At 46.1% G+C, this 19,985-nt stretch overlaps 1 protein-coding gene across 6 annotated transcripts in view; it reads right to left on the reverse strand.

Moving 5' to 3' along the window:
- The window catches only part of RAD51B (RAD51 paralog B), a 975,550-nt gene that overhangs the window by 39,766 nt on the left and 915,799 nt on the right, over window positions 1–19,985 (reverse strand). For 3 of the 6 annotated variants that reach the window (XM_060174764.1, XM_060174756.1, XM_060174757.1), the window contains one exon: window positions 17,442–17,684. The exons of 2 other annotated variants lie outside the window; for them this stretch is intronic. The gene's annotated coding sequence lies outside the window, so the exon portion shown is untranslated. Of the gene's footprint in view, window positions 1–15,615; window positions 16,288–17,441; window positions 17,685–19,985 lie in introns of those variants that run through there. One more of the 6 variants, XM_060174758.1, reaches the window with a different exon arrangement.

Genomic DNA, 19,985 nt, shown 5'->3' on the forward strand with positions numbered 1-19,985 from the left:
CAGAGAATAGCTCCCAAATATGGGAAAAGTGTATAAATACTGTTAACTATACACACTATCGATTTGATCTGGGTCCTATATTCAGTGCAGAAGCCTGTGTAACCTCTGCATCCCTGTAGGTCTGAGAATAAGGACATTTTTAATAAAAGGGGATTTTTTTTTTGTTTTGTGAAAGACCTAGAATCATCACAAATCAAAAAGGGAAGAATTTTGTTTAGCAAATAGTTCTGAGACAAAGATTTGAGAAAAAAAATAGAAACTCTTTGCACTTTCTCTCTCTCTCCTCTCTTCTCTTTTCTTTCTTCCACTCTTTATTATTATTTTTTTTAGTATCAGGTTTTATTTGTTACTCTTAAAAATCTCTCTCTTTTTTTTTTTAAATTAGGTTCAGACTTAGAGATAGAAACTCTCAAGGAAGACAGCCTTCAGGACTTTGCAATCTGTTCCTAATGTTTTTGTTTGGCCTTCTTCTCCCCCACCCCACCCCCCACTGATTTATTTTAATAACAGAGATACAGAGAGAGAGACCAGAGTGCTGCTCAGCTCTGGCTTACGGCTGTGCTGGGTATTGATCCTCAGGGCCTCAGGCATGAAAGTCTTTTGCAGAACGATTATGCTCTCTCCCCAGCCCCTGTGCCTCCTCCATTCTCTTGGCCACATGTTTTGCATGTTCTGCAGCCTCTTCCATGGTTTTCTGAGTGTATTCTTTCTTTCTTTCCTTCTTTCTTTCCTTCTTACTTTCTTCCTTCCTTTCTCTCTCTCCCTCTCCCCCCCCCCCCAGGGTTATTGCTGGGGCTCTGTGCCTGCACTATGAATCCACTGCACCTGGAGGCCATTTTTTCCCATTTTGTTGTTCTTGTTAGACAGGACAGAGAGAAATCAAGAGAGGAGGGGAAGACAGAGTGGGAGAGAAAGACACCTGCGGACCTGCTTCACCGCTCCTGAAGCAACGACCCCCCTGCAGGTGTGGAGGGGGTGGTGGGGGTTTGAACTGTGATCCTTAAGCCAGTCCTGTGCTCACTTTGAGCCATGTGTTCTTAACCCACTGAGCTACTGCCCAGCCCCCTGTTGCTTCATTAAAGCAAAGAGGCAGCATTTGTGTTGCAGAATGTGTGAAGTAATATGACACTGATCTTGGGTATATTGGTCCTAGGCTTTTTATTTTTTTACCTACTTTGTTTAGTGGTTTTCTCATAACATACTGGCAGACATCATCATCATCTTTTTTTTTTTTTTTTGCCTCCAGGGTTATTGCTGGGTGCCTGCACCACGAATCCACTGCTCCTGGAGGCTGTTTTTTTCCCTTTTGTTGCCCTGATACCATTATCGTTGTTGTGGTTATTATTATTGTTGTTATTGATGCGCAATTGTTGGATAGGACAGAGAAAAATGGAGAGAGGAGGGGAAGACAGAGAGGGGGAGAGAAAGACAGACACCCGCAGACCTGCTTCACCGCTTATGAAGGGACCCCCCTGCAGGTGGGGAGCCGGGGGCTTGAACCGGGATCCTTACACTGGTCCTTGTGCACGTACCCCACTGAGCTACCACCCAGCCCCCCAGATATCATCTTCTTTAGAAAGGTTGAAAAGTTTGCAGATTCGGCTCTTTAGGGCCCCAGGAAACGAGGCACAGCAGTATCAGTGAGTCCAGGAATACCCTCTCCCCTTTATTTTCACAATGATGGAGTTGAAAGAATGCTCAAGTCAGCATCCACAATACAACCCTGAACAGACTCTTGCTTGCTCTCACCAGTCCTCCTTGGTCTGTAACAGGGATGCACCTTACTCAGCAGCAGGCAGACGCGACATGGGTCAGGACACCCTACTTTATGGGGAAACCCTGGTTGTCATTCCCACTGATCTGGAATACATAGCCCAGGGCATCAGCAGCAATTTCACACACTTCTCATAGAAGGTGCAAAGCTTGTGCTCATCATCATCCACTTCAGTGGGTTTCTGGCAGCCAGTGCTGGGAAAAAGATATTCAGTTTCATCTTGAAGCACATGACTGCCTCAGAGGCGCCATGACAAAGAGCGTGTTCATTTCCAAATAAACACCATGTGGTTTAAAGTGTTAAATGTGAGAGAGGAAAGAGAGAGAGAGAGAGAGAGAGAGGCTACACTGATTTCTAGAAGAAATACAAGTGAGTTATAGGTATAACCAATCTCTAGATGAGGAAAGATTCTAGGCTAAAAGCAAGGAAGAATCATAACAGAAGTAGAGATTTGAAGGCACATTGCATTTAAATGACTGGACTTGGGGAAATACAGGAAGTCTAATTAAAAGACAAGCAACAAGTTGGGGGAAAATATTTACAACCAAATGTGAAAGATATGAGGTTATTATCCTTTCAGAGTTCATAGAGCTTGAAAAGATAAATGTGAGAGACAGGAACACATAGTTGACACAGAAGGAAGCTCTGGGGATGAGTCTTTAGAAACCAGAGATCTGCTTCTTTGACTGTTGACACTTTATTAATTACCACTTTCTACCTATCAAAGAAGCAAACTCATGATAATTTTAAAAGGAAACCATTCAAAGTTACCCCGTTAGTAAGGAGACAGGCATTCTTGTTCACTCTGGGCAAGAGAAAACTAGCACCGCTTTACTGAAGAGTTTTGGCTACATGCATCCACAACCTTGAAAATGTTCATCCCCTTCAATCCCTGAGTTCCACACTGGGGAGGTATACCTAGGGTAAGACTGCTAAATTGAGCAAGGAAACATGTGAGATTGTGAGGGGAAAAATTTGGGCAAGACTTGGACATTACAGAATTACCTGAGATCAGAACTTGTATGATCTGGACCAGTTATTTTGGCTCCATCGCTGACAAGGAAGGAAAAAGGAAGGATGCCTGAGGAAGTAGTAACAGATGCATGGATGGCTTAGAAAGGAAGAAGAAGGGGGAGTTGGGTGGTAGCACAGCAGGTTAAGTGCAGGTGGTGCAAAGTGCAATGACCAGCGTAAGGATCCTGGTTTGAGCCCCCAGCTCCCCACCTGCAGGGGGTTTGCTTCACAGGCCGTGAAGCAGGTCTACAGGTGTCTATCTTTCTCTCCTCCTCTCTGTCTTCCCCTCCTCTCTCCATTTCTCTCTGTCCTATCCAACAATGAAAACATCAACAATAGCTACAACAACAATAAAAAAAAAAGAGGGCAACAAAAAGGAAATAAATAAATATTTTTTAAAAAGAAAGGAAGAAGAAGAAGGTGTGGGCTTTAGAACATCTCACCTGGAGGGCAGAACCAATAGAAGAGTCAGGTCATTTAAACAGACCAGCAAAAGGTTCATTCTTGATTGACAGGTGGAGATAAACGAGCCCAGCCTTATTATCCAAGGACTATTTTATCCAAATGACCTGCACATGTCAGTACACGTGCTTTCATTTTCTTAAAGATGTGATGCCTGATCACAGCCTCACCAATTCTTTGTAGAAACCTACCGTGATGGTATGGGGGAGACACGGATCTCACCCCCCAACACACACACACACACACACACACACACACATCCACAAAAGGATTTTCAGTTAAGTGTGAATTTTAAGTATACAATGAATACTTGTTTAGAACAAGCATGACCTTGGCATCTACTTATTGTTCTTTATTTATAAGTTATTTATTGTTTCTCTGAAATTACAACTTCTTGAGAATCCTGTATATTTTAATTTTCGAGTATGTACACACATAAGAGATACTCTAGAGAAAGATAACACTCCAACATTTTAATATATTTATTTACTTCATTATTATTTACTTCATTTATTTAATTCATTACCTGTTCTTTACTTTTAAAATTAATTTTCACTATTTTTAATGTTTTATTATCTTTATTTATTGGATAGAGACAGCCAGAAATTGAGAGGGGAGGTGGAAATAGAGGAGAGAGACTGAGAGACACCTGCAGCCCTGCTTCATCACTCATGAAGCTTTCCCCCTGCAGGTGGGGACCAGGTGCTCGAACCTGGGTCCTTGAGCACTGTAACATGTGCAATCAACCAGGTACGCCACCTCCCGGCCCCACACTCCCAACATTTTACTCAGTGCCAGCAATCAAACTTATATGCAAGGGATGGGCTCTACTGCTGGCTTATGAAAATGATTTAAAATCCAGCAAAGCTTTATGCACAAAGTCTTTATTACCATTTTATTTATAACAGTAAAAATACTGAAAACTATCCCACCTTTCCAACAACAGGGAAATAGTAGAAAGGACTGCACTTATCCTGCCCCCATCTGGATAGTTATGATAAAGAAGGACTCAGGGTTGTGCCTTTGACATGGTGGTTCACCATGGAGAGTGCACATTACCATCCACAGAAAGGAAGCTTCGTGAGTGATAAAGCAGTGCTGCAGATAACTCTCTTTCTCTCTGTTTCTCTCTCCCTCTCTTTGTCGCTTACTCATCAAATGACAAAGAAAGAAACAGAGAGAGAGAGAGAGAGAGAGAAGGAAGGAAAGGAAGAAAGAAAGAAAGAAAGAAAGAAAGAAAGAAAGAAAGGAAGGAAGAAAAAAAAAAAGGAGGTGGTCCGGGAGGTGGCGCAGTGGATAAAGCATTGGATTCTCAATCATGAGGTCCTGAGTTCTATCCCCAGCAGTACAAGTACAGTGATGTCTGGTTCTTTCTCTCCTCCTATCTTTCTCATGAATAAATAAATAAATTCTTTAAAAAGAAACAAGATAAAAAAAAAAAAGGAGGGAAAAATTGTTGCTGGGAATGGCGGATCCATGTGGGCAGTGAGCCTCAACAAAAACTATGATGGCAAAAATAAATACATAAAAATAAAGAAATGAAAAAGAAAAGGAAAAAGAGAAAGGAAAGAAGGCAAAAAAGAAAGACTCAGAAAATAATAACTATTTGGGAGACTGTAGAGAAAGATTCTGAGGGGGCAGGATGGTAGTGCACCTGGTTGAGTGCACACATTACAAAGCACAAGGACCCGGGTTCGATTCCTGGTCCCCACCTTCAAGGGGAAATCTTTTCGAGTGATGAAGCAGTGCTGCAGGTATCTCTCTGTCTCTCTCCCTCTCTATTCCCCCCTCCCCTCTTGACTTCTGGCTGCTTCTATTTAATAAATAAAATAAAGATAATTTTAAAGTTTTTTTGGCATGGGGAGTTGGGTGGTAGCACAGCGGGTTAAGCACAGGTGGCACAAAGCACAAGGACCAGCGTAAGGATCCCAGTTCGAGCCCCCCAGCTCCCCACCTGCAGGGGAGTCGCTTCACAGGCAGTGAAGCAGGTCTGCAAGTGTCTTTCTCTCCCCCTCTCTGTCTTTCCTCCTCTCTCGATTTCTCTTTGTCCTATCCAACAACAACAACATCAATAACCACAACAATGTTAAACAATAACAACAGCAGTAATAACTACAACAATAAAACAATAAGGGCAACAAAAGGGAATAAATAAATATTTTTTAAAGTTTTTTTTTTAAAAGAAAGATTTTGAGCATTGTGCACTATTGGTAGGAATATAGAACTGTAAAGTCAATGTAGAAAAGAGTGTGGCTGCTTCCCCACCCTCAATGAAATAGATTTATCATACGACACAGCAATTCCATTTTATTCTTTTTTTATTATTAATTTTTAATTTTATTTTGTTGCCTTTGTTGTTTATTGTTGTAGTTGTCACTGATGTCATCATTGTTGGATAGGACAGAGAGAAATGGAGAGAGGAGGGGAAGACAGAGAGAGGGAGAGAAAGACAGACACCTGCAGATCTGCTTCACCACCTGTGAAGCAACTCCCCTGCAGGTGGGGAGCCAGGGGCTCGAACCAGGATCTGTTGGGTAGTATGCCAGCTCCCCCTGGCTTCTGCTTAACCAAGCATCAGTATGCCTGTATAGGGATTGGTTTGATCCCACTCAAAGCTGCGGTCTATTTAAATAAATCACTTTTACATTTACATAAAGCATCACCTTCCCTCCAGGGCATTGGTGGTTCAGTGGTAGAATTCTCACCTGCTCCACCCCCTCTCCTTGTCACACCCTGATCTTCCACCAGTCACTTTTCGCTCCATCCTCTCTATGTCACATCTTGTTTCCACCCTACTTGGAGAGTATAAATACAACTGCTCTTCTGATTAAAGACACTTGGAAATTGCTTTGCGGCTCCGAGAGTTCCAAAGTGTATCTCCTGCGAAGTTAGTGCGGCACGGAGTTCCTGATCGAGGGATCCCACGCAGCAGATTGGCTCCAGTTGAGTTCTCTCTAACCCAGAGAGCACTAGCTTGGGAAGAAGCACCCTCAGGCTATCCCGGCAGGGATCCTTACGCAGGTCCTTGCGTAGGGTCCTTGCGCTTTGCGTGCCACGTGCGCTTAACCCGCTGTGCTACTGCCCGGCTCCCAGTTCCATTTTATTCTAGTGAATCCCAAAAAGTCAAAAACAGGAGGGAGATTTTGTGTCCCCACTTGATAGCAGTCTTAGTCCAGTAGCTAAGATGTGGATGCAACCCAAGTATCTAAGGATGGATGAAAAAAAGCCAGAATGTGGCATATACCTGCAGTGAAATATTATCCAGCCATAAAAAAGGAAGCAGGCACATTTTGGTGTATCATGGCTGACTCATGAGGACACTATATTTATTGAAATAAGCAAGTTACAAAGGATCAAGTACTATACGATTCCACTCCCATGAAGTATTTAATGCTATCAAAATCAGGCAATAATAGTATGGCAGCCACTGGGAGCTGGGAGGAGGGGGAAGTGGAGATTGATTCTTTGAGGGGTAGAGAGTCTCAGTGCTGTCAGACACTGGGAATTCTACAGCTGTTTAGCAGTGAGGCACCACAACATGAAAGCTGCTAAGGACTTAATCCCACCGGACAGCATGCTCAGCGGTGGTTCAGATGCTGAGGTTCATGTGTATTTTACCAAAATTACAAAAGTGGAAAAGGTGGGTGGTGGCACACCTTGTGGAACACACAGACTGTAATCCCTGGGGTTCTGAGATTCAGTCCCATGCACTACCATAAATAATCCAGAGCAGAACAGTCCTCTGGTAAAAACAAAAACAAAAACACATATAAATACAAATTTTAAAAAAAGTACTCTCTGTGGGATTTAAGTTCTGAACATGTTTGTCCCTTCCTTGGAGGGGCAGGACACATGTAGTGAAGGGGGGGCCAGGTGGTGGCACACCCAGCATATCTTACATGTTGCCATGTGCAAGGACTGGGCTTCAAGCGCCTTGTTCAAATCTCTGCATCAGGGAAGCATCACAAGCAGAGGAGCAGTGCTCCTAGTCTCTCTCTCTCTCCTTAAAATAAAAATGGTCACTGGGACAGTGGAGTTCAGGCATCAAGACCCAGTAATAAAGCCTGGATGATAAAAGCAAACAAGGCCAGGGAAGGAGAGAGGCTTTACTTTCTACCTGTCACCGTTCCCCTACCCCTTTGAAAGGATGAGATGGTGGGAGTCGGGCAGTAGCGCAGCAGGTTAAGCACAGATGACGCAAAGCACAAGGACCAGCGTAAGGATCCCGGTTCAAGCCCACGGCTCCCCACCTGCAGGGGAGTCGCTTCACAGGTGGTGAAGCAGGTCTGCAGATATCTGTCTTTCTCTCCCCCTCTCTGTCTTCCCCTCCTCTCTCCAGTTCTCTCTGTCCTATCCAACAATAACTACAACAATAAAACAACAAGGGAATAAATAAATAAAATAAATTTTAAAAAGAAAGGATGAGATGGAAGGGTTTGGCAAAGCATATGCTTATTTTGTTTTATTTTCTTCTTTCTTTTTTTATCTCTTGCTTTCTTTTTCTTTCTTTCTTTTTTTAAATATTTATTTATTCCCTTTTGTTGCCCTTGTTTTACTATTGTAGGTATTATTGTTGTTATTGATGTTGTCATTGTTGGATAGGACAGAGAGAAATGGAGAGAGGAGGGGAAGACAGTGAGGGGGAGAGAAAGATAAACATCTGCAGACCTGCTTCACCACTTGTGAAGCGACTCCCCTGCAGGTGGGGGGCTGGGGACTTGAACTGGGTTCCTTCTGCCGGTCCTTGCGCTTTGCACCATGTGCGCTCAACCCGCTGTGCTACTGCCTGACTCCCACTTTCTTTCTTCTCTCTCTTTTTCTTTCTTTCTTTCTTTCTTTCTTTCTTTCTTTCTTTCTTTCTTTCTTTCTTTCTTTCTCTTTTATTTGATAGGATAGAGAAAAATTGAAAAGGAGAGGAGAAGACAAAGGGGGACAGAGGAAGAGAGACACCTGCAGCTCTGATGTACCACTCAGGACACTTCCCTCTGCAGCCAAAGGGGACTGGGGGCTTAAACCTGGGCTTTTGTGCATGGTAACGTGCACTCTGCAGGGTATGCTACCGCCTAGCACCCAATGTGCTTATTTCTGAGGGAACTGGTTTAAGCTGCATTCTTCCTATGACTTCCCCTTCTCTCTGCAGCTCCAAGGCAGTGCTGACACTGGGGGTGACCTTTGGCCCTTCACAGCAGGGCCAGCCATGCACATCCACTTGACAGCAGCCAGAGGCTCCTCCTGACACCCTGCCAGGACTCTCAGCATTTCCCAGAATGAGTCTCCTCTCCAGACCTGCATTCATCTGACCTTGGTGTATGTGTGTGGGGGGAGGGTTTCATCTTCACAGCCATCTTCCAGGACCTCCCCCTCAGCCCTTAAGTTTCTCCACTAGCATCTTGCAATGTTTAAATCTTAAGTCTCTGGCTTTGGATTCAAATTCTGACTCTACCCTTTACTAAGTGTGCAAACTTTGGCTGCTTGCTTACCTCTTTAAGTCCAAGTTCCATTACTCATAAAATGGGTGTAAAAAATCGGTTGACCCAGTACAGCAGCCCCTTAGCACCAGGCTGGCACCTCAAATATACACACTGTGTAGTAGGATAATTATAAGTTTTATTGTCACCTCGACTCACTGCAGACTGTCATATTGCTCCTGAATTGTGTCTTGGGATTCCTCGCTTCTGTTTTTGTTTGTTTGTTTCGTTTTATTGTTATTTTTTAAATGACCACCAGGATTATTGCTGGGACTCAGTGCCTGCACAACAAATCCACTACTCCAAAGATCATGCCTCCCCATCTTTTTAGCTGCTTTTCTTTTTATTTGATAGAACAAAGAGACATGGAGAGGGAAAGAGGAGATAGGCAGAGAGGAAGAGAGACACCTGCAGCACTGCTTTATTACTTGTAAAGCTTCCTCCCTGCAAGTGGGGACAGGGGCTTGAACCCTGGTTCTTATACATGATAATGTGTGCACTCTCCTGCCTGGCCTAACTGGTTTCTGTTCACTCTTCCCCAATCTCCCCTCCAAGCAGCAACCAGCTGAGTACACTAGGAAGTCATGTGACTTTTATCATCAGTCTCCCTCTAGAGTGTTACACCATTTCAAGACTCCCATTTATCCGTGACTCTCTTTCCTTTCCTTTTTGGTCTTGCCTTTTTGTAGCCTGCCTGCTGCCCCTCCCCAAACAGCAATATCCAGAGAACCCTGTCTAAATAAGATCAGGAGGCCAGAAAGCTAGTTCCCACACCCAACATTTGAATGGAAAATGGAGAGCTTGACAAAGCAGATAATCCAGCGTGCCTAGCACCTCCCAGGAGAACTGATGCTATCTCCATTTCTGGAGGAGTGGGGGTGGAGGTCCTTCATGGGTTATTGAGGGGGTCTTCAGCTTTGCATTCAGAGAAATATGGGTGGTTTTCACTGCAAGCAGACTCTCCAATCCACCTTCTCTTCCCTGGCTTTGTTCTGAATAAATCAGTTGTTGTTGGAATAACTGCTTCTGTCTGGGGTCAACATTCAGACATGTAGGTAGACTCCCTCCAGCCCCTATTTTTTTAAATATTTATTCTTTTATTTCCTTTTGTTGTCCTCGTTTGTTTTTTATTGTTGTAGTTATTATTGTTATTGTTGCTCTTGTTGTTGGATAGGACAGATAGAAATGGAGAGAGGAGGGAAGACAGAGAGGGGAAGAGAAAGATAGACACCTACAGACCTGCTTCACCTCTTGTGAAGCTACTCCCCTGCAGATGGGGAGCTGGGGGCTCGAACCGGGATCCTTGTGCTGGTCCTTGTGCTTTGTGTCATGTGCACTTAACCCGCTGCTCTACCGCCCAACTCCTCCTCCCCATTTTTCATTTCTACCTTGTCTCTTACTGCCAGATCAACCCTGTGCCAGCTCATCTAGGCTGTGTGGCCCACCTTCCCTCAAACATTTCAATGGCTCCCCTTTATCTACACACTGAAGTAATCTGTTTGCATGAGTCCCCAAACTCTAAGCTCTTTCCATTCAAGTCACTTTTTTTTCCTTTTAAATTTTATTTATTTATTTTGGGTAGAGACAAAGAGAACTTAAGAGGGGTGGGGGAGACAGAGAGGGTAAGAGAAAGATCTGCAGCTCTGCTTCATCATTTGTGAAACTTCTCAGCTGGAGGTGGAAGTGGGGGTTGAACCCTGGTCCTTGCATGTTTTTAATGTGTACACTCTTTTTTTTTTTTTTGCCTCCAAGTTTATCATGGGACTCAGTGCCTACACTATGAATCCACTGTTCCTGGTGGCCATTTTTTTTTCCTTTATCCATTTTATTGGATAGGACAGAGAGAAGGGGGAGATAGGGAGAAAGATAGAGATAGAGAGGGAGAGATACCTATTTCACTGCTTGTGAAGTATCTGCCCTGCAGAAGGGAGCTGAGGGCTCAAACCTAAGTCCTTGCATGTCTTTGTGCTTTGTACTATGTGCACTTAACTGGGTGAGCCGCTGCCTGGCCCCATAACATGTGCACTCTATTGGATGTGCCACCACCCAGGCCCCTCGAGTCACTTCTGTGTTCTTTCCCATTCTACACTCCCATCAGATCTGAAAACTTAGGGTGCCCCACCCGCTGCTAGCCCACCCATTCTGGTCTCTGCTCCTTGCTATTTTCTCTCCATCTTTGTCAAAACTCTCCATACTTTAAGCCCCCTTCTTCTCCCAGATGGGCTTTCTGGGGTGCCAGCTGCAGGGAATGGCTTCTCTCTGAGGCTCATTGCCTCCAGCTTGCCTCTCCCAGGGTGTGTGCGTGTGCGTGTGCGTGTGCATGTGCATGTGTGTGTGTGTTGGTAGGGATTCCTTCATTCTTGCTCCCACCAACTATCAGCTCTCCAAGCACAGGCCAGGATCTCCCTTGCCTCCGCCCCCCCCCCCACCTCCCTCCCAGGTCAGAGCCCAGGCACAAAGTGGGTGCTAGCTTCCTCTCCCCATCACCCAACAGCCTTTTGTCTTTTTTCCTTGAGGGTGAGGCAAGGCTGGGGGCGTTGTAGCAGCACACAACCAGCTCATCAGTCTTCCCCTCCCAGCACACCCAGAGGCCTCACTTTGTGACCTTTTGCATCTGTGGATTCCTCAGGCTCTTTTTTTTTTTTTTTTTTTTTTTCAAATTCAGGGTCTGGGAGCAGACTTGGCAGCCTGGCTGGGCCAGGACAAAGTTGGCTGGCTTGTTATATTTAGGCTAGCAGAGACATCAATCTAAGGCTCTTTAAAAATAAAGTCCAGTTTCAGCTGGATCCCCAAAGCATGTCCCCTCCCACTCCTAGTGAGAAGCGCCTGGCTTCCCTCAGTCCTGGTGGGTCCCCGGCCTCAGTTATGTCCCCATGCATGTGGCCCATGCTTGAGTGGCATGTGTGACAGTGGGTCAGGGTAGTGGGGGACAGTTGACCTCTCAGGCCCAGCCCAAAAGAGGGTCTCTCCCTTTGGACACTGCACAGCTTTGTCATATTCATGACCCAAGTTCAAGCCCAGCCCCCACTGCATTGGAGCAAGTTTTTGGAACTGCAGTCATTCTTTGTATCTATCTGGGAAAAAAAAAAAAAGGAGGAGGAGGATCTCTTTCCCTTCTAGGCTTTTCTTTTAAAGATTTTATTTATTAATGAGAAAGATAGGAGAGAGAGAAAGAACTAGACATCACTCTGGTACATGTGCTGCTGGGGATTGAACTCAGGACCTCATGCTTGAGAGTCTAGTGCCTTAGCCACTGCGCCACCTCCCAGACCACTAGGCTTTTCTTTCTATCCCAAAAGACCTTGATCCTTTCTTGAAGGCCCTTCTCTTCCCATACTCAACAGAAGCAAACTTTTTTCCTAATGAAGAAGGCATCTAACTTCTCCCAACTTCTAGGGTCTAGGGGTTCTCTTTTCCCAGGTGACCCGAAAGAAACAAGCTAAAGAGAAAGACTGACCGTAAAAGCAGCATGTACTAGCATAATGTGTGCCCAGGACCTTGGGATGTATGTTCATAGTGGGCCCTGTGTGTATGTGGGTGTGGCGGGGGAGAGGGAGAGGGAGAGGGAGAGGGAGAGGGAGAGGGAGGGAGAGAGGGAGAGGCAGGGAGAGAGAGAGAGAGAAATGGAGGATTCTGCAAGAGTGTGTGAGCCTCAGGCTCTTGGGCATGCCAGGCCAGCCCTTCCAACTCCTGGCCTTGGCTGCTGCAGTCCTGGTGCTTCCATCCCCGCTGATGAAACACTTCTTTATGTCTTATTCACATCCTGTCTTGACTGCCACAATTGTCTCCTCACAGGGCCCACATGTCTCTCATCACCAATGGGATCCAAATGTTGCTGACAATATAATCTTGCTGCCTTTGTGCCGTGATCACATTCCTCCTGTGATTCCAAGTTCTTCCCGAGCTTCCATCGCTGGTGTATCACACATACAGATACCATCCCACTAGGCTTTTATAGGTCCCCCTAGTTCTGCTTTTCCTGCTGTTTTTTTTTTATTCTCATCCTCTGACTATATTCTAAGAACACAGCAATATATAGACATATATAATTGGAGAGGGGGGAGGCTGCCCACCATTCCCAGCACAACCTCCCATTTATTATTCCTGTTAATTGATTCAACAAATGTTTGTGAAGACAACAGACATTCGCCTACACACTGGGCTGCAGCGCGAAATAAAACTTTTTATTTATTTATTTATTTATTTTAAATCAGTTCTTTCTTTTCCCCCTTTTGTTCCCTTGTTTGTTTTCTTATTGTTGTAGTAGTTATTATTGTTGTCGTTGTTGGATAGGACAGAGAAAAATGGAGAGAGGAGGGAAAGACAGAGAGGGGGAGAGATAGACACTTGCAGACCTACTTCACCGCCTGTGAAGCGACTCCCCTGCAGGTGGGGAGCCCCTGAAATAAAACTCTTTGAACACAGCAGGCAATGCAAGAAAGTGTAATAGCATGTCACGAATTAGAGATACTCTAAAATAAAAATAAAGGAGCCACACAGGAGAGTGACTTTTCCAAAAGATGAGGAGGGCCTCTCTATTGGACATCAGTGTTGGCAGGTCAACTGATACCCTCAGCCTGTTTCTAACTTTCCCTAATAGGCTAGATCTCTGGAGAGGTGAAGTTCCAGGACATATTGGTGAGGTTGTCTGCCTAGTGAAGTCACGATGAATCATGGTAGCGTCTACAACTTGGTGTCTGGAAGGTGGCAGGACATGCAGTGAGACAAAATGGTTAATGAGCAGGAACCAAAAAGTAGGAACACAGCAGATGAGGTTAGGGATACAAGGGTAGAAAGAAGCTAGGAACTCCATTTTGGGGCATGTTTCTAGGGGCCCACAACTAGGGTAGTTTTTGTTTGAGTTTGATAGCTAGCATGAAGTTGTGTTTAAGGGAAAGGGGAAGGGGGACTTGGACAAGGATATTTATTGTCTGAGAAAATTGTGTCAGAGTAGAGGAAAGAGCTGGGAAGTTGGGCTAGGGAAGAGAATAATTCCCATTCTTGAAAAAAAATTCTATGAATAAAATTAATTATTTACCTCTACCCACCCAATCCAGGATATAGTCCGCACCAGAGCCCGTGTAGCCTCTGAGTCCTTATTGGTCTGAGCTTGCAGCTTGCAGCTTGCAGGCTGCACTCATTTCAGGACCAGTCTTTTCTGGACTGGCAGGGCAGGACACCCCAGCTTCCCTTCAGAGACTGGGGCAGTCCCTACCATCACTGCTTTATGATGCCTCTACCTCTATGTCCTCTTTCTCTCTCAGTTTCTCTCTGATTCTATCTAATAAATAAATACATATATTTTTAAATCGACTTCACTGCTTGGTTCTCGCTCACTTTGTGATGGTGGTGGCTAGAGCAAACTGTGTTATGTTTCTGTTGAAAGGTATCAGAACTCCGGTTTTTCAAACATTCCTCAGGGCAGTTGCACTTTGTTCAATGGAAACCTTACACAGAACTCTGCTAGATCAAGCAGATAAAAGTGGGGCTGCGGGAGTGGGGGGTGGGGGGGATTTGTAGGGAGGGCAAAGTGGAGGTGATGGGGGGGGGTTGGGGGGTGGAGGAAAGGACACACCATCCATTACCAGAGCCTGATTATGCTCCTTTATTATTGGGACTGCCCATTCATTTGCAATTGTGGGGGAAATCAGGAGTGGAGGCCCCCATTCAACCACCCTAAGTGGAATCTGATCTTTATCTAGGGATAAACATTCCAAATGCAAGGTGAGTGCTGGACGATAACGATGATAAGGAAACCACATGGCCCAGTCCAGGAGGCTGCCTGAAAGGATTCATGATTCCAAGGGGGATGGGATAGGGATGGTGGTGTGTGTGTGTGTGTGTGTGTGTGTGTGTGTGTGTGTGTGTGTGTGTGTGTGTGTGTTTGGGGGGGGGGGAGGATCTCCATTCTGGTTTTGTTTGTTTGTTTGTTTTTAAGGAGTTAGAAACCCCATCACCCTAAATAAGAATGTGGACAATCCCCAGATCCCAGACTTGTGGAGTTAGGAATCTGGTGTCTGGATCCCCCAGGCCCTGGATCCTGAAAGATCTCCAGATACTTCACTTCCATCTCCCCCACCCCTCACTTGTGGGCACACAGGGAAAAGGGGCTTCCCTGGCAGGGTAAGGGGTTGCCACTGGCCACCTCAGGGTAGGGCTGAGAGACCTACCCTGTGACGGAGGGCAGGTAATAGGAGGAGCCCAAGAGAGAGAGGGATCTGAGGCTGAGGGGAGGAGGCAGAGGCCATGGGTTCTCTCCTCCCCTATTTCACATCACTAACCAACCGCCAGCACTTCATCTGTCATTCTTCTGGCGCTGCTGTTTTGCACAGCTGTTCTCCAGCCCACAACTGGAATCTGTCAACAGCATTCAGTTTAAGGTGCAAAAGAGGGTGCTCAAAGCCCAGAGGGCTGTCTCAGGGTGGTGTGACAGCAGACACTGATGGAAATAACATGCTGAAGGGCTGACTAATGGTGCATCTGGTAGAGCGCACACCTTACCATACATAAGGAACTAGGTTCGAGCCCCTGCTCCTCACCTGCAGGGGGACACTTCACAGTGAAGCAGGTCTGCACGTATCTCTCTTTCTCTCTCCCTCTCTATCTTCTTCTCCCCTCTCAATTTCTTCCTGTCTTTAGCAAAAAGAGGAGAAAAGAAGAAATAAGGAAAAAAAAAAAAAAAGAATGGTAGATTTATAGTACAGGCACCAAGTCAAAGTGACAACCTTAGTGGTAATCATCATCATCATTTAAAAGAACTAAGACAGGGGCTGGACAGTGGTACACGTTACAATGCACAAGGACCCAGACTCAAAGCCCCAGTCTCTACCTGCAGGAGAGAAACTTCATGAGCAATGAATCAATGTATGTCTCTCTCTCTCTCTTTCTCTCTCTCTCTCTCCTCTTTCCCTCTTAATTTCTCTGTCTTTACTCAGTAAGTGATAAAATATAATAAATATTCAAAAGTTTAAAAAAAAGACTAGTCAGTATTTACCAATGACTCATTTTTATGCCTGTGCTCTCCCTTCATTTTCATTAAACTCACAGTTGTTCCCTGAGGTAGGTGCCATTTTACCAAGGAGGGAACTGAGGCTCAGAGAGGTTAAGTCATTTGTCCAAGGTGATGCAGCTAGGAAGAACTGGAGGTAAGAGTCAGTCAGACCCAAGAGACTGAGGCTGGGAGCCTAAGCTCTTGATGCACCCAAGGGGCCAGCACATATTAATTCCCCGTTGGCCTTGGTCAGTCTTGGTCAGCGACAAGCAATGAGGAAAAACTCCAGCCCACTTCCTGGACAGCCCGAGGTTATGTGGGCAGCTGTGATTGGCTGACATCCAAGCAGCCCTGAGCCTCACACCTTGCTGGTGGGACATCCCAAGCCCACTGCTGGCAGAAAAGAGGTTGCCCCAGGCTCTTGGGCCCCAGCATAGTCATGTGGTAGGGAGAGGTGGGCTCTTGGAGAAGCGAGTTTAACGGTGGATCTCACTGGAGCTCCAGCCCCAGGCTTCCCTGTCTCAGGCTGGCCCTGGCTGATGGCCTCGCTCTGGGGCTTTTCTGTGCTCCCAGCACATCTAAACAGTTGGAGAAAAACAAGAAAGCAAACAATAGGCACTTGTAGGCTGGAGGACAGGGCTGACTCTCCCCAGGACGGCCCTGTTCATGAACTGCCCAGCTGCACTCTCACGCTCAGGATGTCACTCAGGCCTCTCTGAATCATAGCCTTGTCCTCACTGGGGGCCACCCTGGCTCCTTTTATATATCACAGGGGGGTGGGATGCAAATGCCTTGTATGTGTGGGGCAGGGGATGAAGAGAGCCAGTAGTCAGGGGAAATGGCATGTTATCTTATTTGGATTGGGGGGGGGGCATCACTCAGAGTAGATGCACCTGAACCTTGACACTAGCTCTGCCAAGTCACCCTCTCTCTACCTCCAGACAGCCACGTCTTGACTAGAGCCTTTTGCCTGATAGGAGAGGAACCCATTTTCTGTCAAGTGGAGCCTGGGCATGGCCCCAAAGAGCTGAGCTCCCAAGGACCTGAGGAGTGAGAGGGCCTGGCACTGAGAGCAGCTGTGGCCATGATGGTTCCCTCCAAGAGAAGCCCCTTGGGTGTCACCATTGGTAGGCAGGAAGTGGGCATGGCTAGGCTTCTCTGAGCTGGCTCCCTTGGGCTTTTCAGATCAGTTGAGGGAAGCAGGGCAGAGTGAATAGGGAGGGAGGGAGGGAGGGAGGGAAGGAAAGAAGGGAGGGAGGATGCAAACCAGAGAGAGCTCAGCTCCTTCTGGGGTCACCATGAACCCAGGGCCACCAGCTGAGGCCCATTCCCTGATACTACTCCCCACACCTCTTGCCAGGACCCCTGTGTGACTTCAAGGGGCTGCTGTGGAGCGGCCCCATCTGGATGGCATCCCTGGAAAAGACTGGAGTGTTTGTAAAGAGGCTGTTCAGACATCACATCACAGGCTCAGACTGCCAGGCCAGCCTGGCCTCCGAGAGGCTCTTGCACTCACTTGGCCGCCCTCCCTGGGAAAGGCTTTGGATCATACAGCACTGCTGGGTTGTTTTCCTCTAAGGAAAGCACTGAAACTTCAGCAAGAACCCCATGGTTGGAGGAAACAGCCATGGTTTCACATAGGAAAAATATTCAGAGAGAATCTTGGGAGGTGGGGGATGAAGGGTCCTGTTTCAGTATGGGGGAGTGAAAACACTCTAGCACCCAGGGTGTCCTTAAAGTAAGGGACTTTATGGGGGGGAGAGAGAAAAGCTTAGACATATGGCTTGAGTTTTTGAAAGTGGAAAAAAGGGGGAGGGGCTGGTGGTGGTGGAAGAGAGCTCACCAGGTAAAGAGTGTGTCTTGCCACCAAAGAGGTTCAAATTCGAGTCCTGCTATTACATGGGAGCACCACAGCACTGGGAAAAGTCCTGGAACTGAGGTGTCTCTCCTCATCTCTCTTTTTCTCTTTCTGTCCCTGAAATAAAAGAATGAAAAAAGTTGGGAAAAGTAAAATCACATATTGCAAAGTCTTGGCTCTATATGAGAAGAAAGAAGAAAAAAAATAAGAAAAGCGAGGGAGGGAGGAAAGGAGAAAGGAGAAAGGAAGGAAGGAAGGAAGGAAGGAAGGAAGGAAGGAAGGAAGGAAGGGGGACTAAACAGTGGTGTAGTTGGTAGAGTGCACAAATCACCATGTGCAAGGACCCAGGTTCAAGTCTCCAGTCCCTACATGCAGAATGGAAAGCTTCTTGCGAAGTTGAGTAGTGCTGCAAGTCTCTCTCCCTCTTATTTCTTTGTTTCTATTTTTTTTTTTTTTAAAAAAAAGGAATAAAGAAAGAGAAAAATAAAATAAATAATCGCCAAGAGCAATGGATGTGTAGTGCAGGCATGGAGCCTCAGCTAATGGCAGAAAGAAAGGATGGAAGTAAAGCAAGTTTTTTGTTTTGTTTTGTTTTGTTTTGTTTTGTTTTGTTTTGTAAGTGCCTACAAAATCTAAAATGGTTGTGCTAAGGAGGTTTTTCTGAGGCTCTGCCACCCCCCCACCCCACTGAGCCAGAGGCAGAAGTCTGAGCTGAATCTCTGAGGATCAGGATGGACTGGGAGGCAGCCAGGCAGCCTGAGAAAGAGCAGCCAATCTAGGCAGAGCCCAGAGACTGTGTGTGCAAGGACTAAGGGGAGCAGGCCCCCTCCCCAAATCCAGGACAGCTGGGCCAGAGGCAATGAAAGGAGCTGGTTCCCAAGAGGAAAAGGTCAGCCCTCACATTCTCTGCCTTTGACTGTCATGGTTTTCTGGAAGCTGGCACCCAGGAGCTGTGAAAGCCCCTGGCACAGGGGCCTCTGTGGAGCCCATCTCCATCCCTTCCGGGGCATTCATTAACGTCCTCATACCAGCTATGGTGCTGCGGCTACCCCCACAGAAAACGGGTCTAAGGGACGCCCTTGCCTTTCATATGTAGCACTTTCCTGAAAATCCACCATCCAGCATGCAAGAGGCCAGTAGCAGAATTGCAAGTTATAAGGGCCAGTTCTGTTCCCAGGAAGCCAAACAATATCATCACTGTGCTCTCCTGATTCCTAGTCTCACAGCTTCTCCCTCACCCCAGCTCTAAAAAAATAACCATTATGAAGTCAACACCGCTTTAGAACAGAAAGGATACGGCAAATCCCTAATCATACCCTACCTTGAGATGTAATCTCTGACCATATGTGTGCGGAATTTCATAGATGCACTCTAGTTTTCTTCTTTCCCTTCACAAGTGAATGCACTGGCTTAAATCCAGCGAGTTTTGGATTGAAGCTTAATAGTCCCTCTCCCCCCACCCCCTCGCTTTCAGCACACATAATGATTTCCATCTTTGTCTCAATTATATTAGGTTTATACGCCCTGCCCTTCCTATCACTAGCATCAGCACTTCGTTTTTCCATTTTTTCCACTCATTCCTATAAAAGAAGGCCAAATTGCAAGGAAACATTCTGATTCTTGCACCAACACAGCTCGCTGAACAGTCAAAAGGTGACACGCCAAGACTGAGCCATGCTGGCTGCCAGACTGAGTTACCATGGGACAGCCTGAAATAGTAGTTCATGTGTGTCAGTGGTTAGGGTGGTGAGGGTGGGGGCATTTAATGTGGAATTCAGTGAAGGAAGAGGAAGGGGAGGAGTTGGAGAAGTCTCTAAGTCAATGTATAAGCTGAAGGTGGTCTGGAAAGATCCTGTTAGGGGAAAAACACTGGGCAAGAAGGCCCCCCCAGGCCCTAGTTTCACTCAGGAGTACTTGAGATTATGGCCATTTTGTCTTGTTTTGTTAGCCACCTGTTTTCCCTATAAGAAGGGAAGAGTTTAGAGGGAGCGCCAGGGGGTAGTGGGAAGAGTTTTAAGAGCACACCACCTCTCACTATGGGAGAGGCACTAGAAAGGTAGCCACATCTGCAAAACAGAAGTCCAATAGAAAATGACAGGTAATCCCAATGGACCAATAGAAAGTTGGCTCCAGTGGGACTAAGGCTGAGAATAAATTAGACAAGAGAACTCGGGGAGATTTCATTCTCTCTGTGGCCCTCTCATGACAAGGCTTGAGCTCTCTGCACCTTTCAATCTGTTCCTGCACACTACCTTCCTCACTTCTTTGAAATAAAAGTTCACACTGAAACGATATCTGTGAATAAACCAACAACCCCTGGGAGAAGGACTGGTTCTGAAGGCCCACCTCTCAGAGCCAGGGCCAGCCTGACCCTCTGAATGACAATATGACCTTCTGAATGCCCATGCTGTAGAAATC

Source organism: Erinaceus europaeus, chromosome 16 (genome assembly GCF_950295315.1).
Source record: "Erinaceus europaeus chromosome 16, mEriEur2.1, whole genome shotgun sequence".
Classification (NCBI taxonomy): Eukaryota; Metazoa; Chordata; class Mammalia; order Eulipotyphla; family Erinaceidae; genus Erinaceus; species Erinaceus europaeus.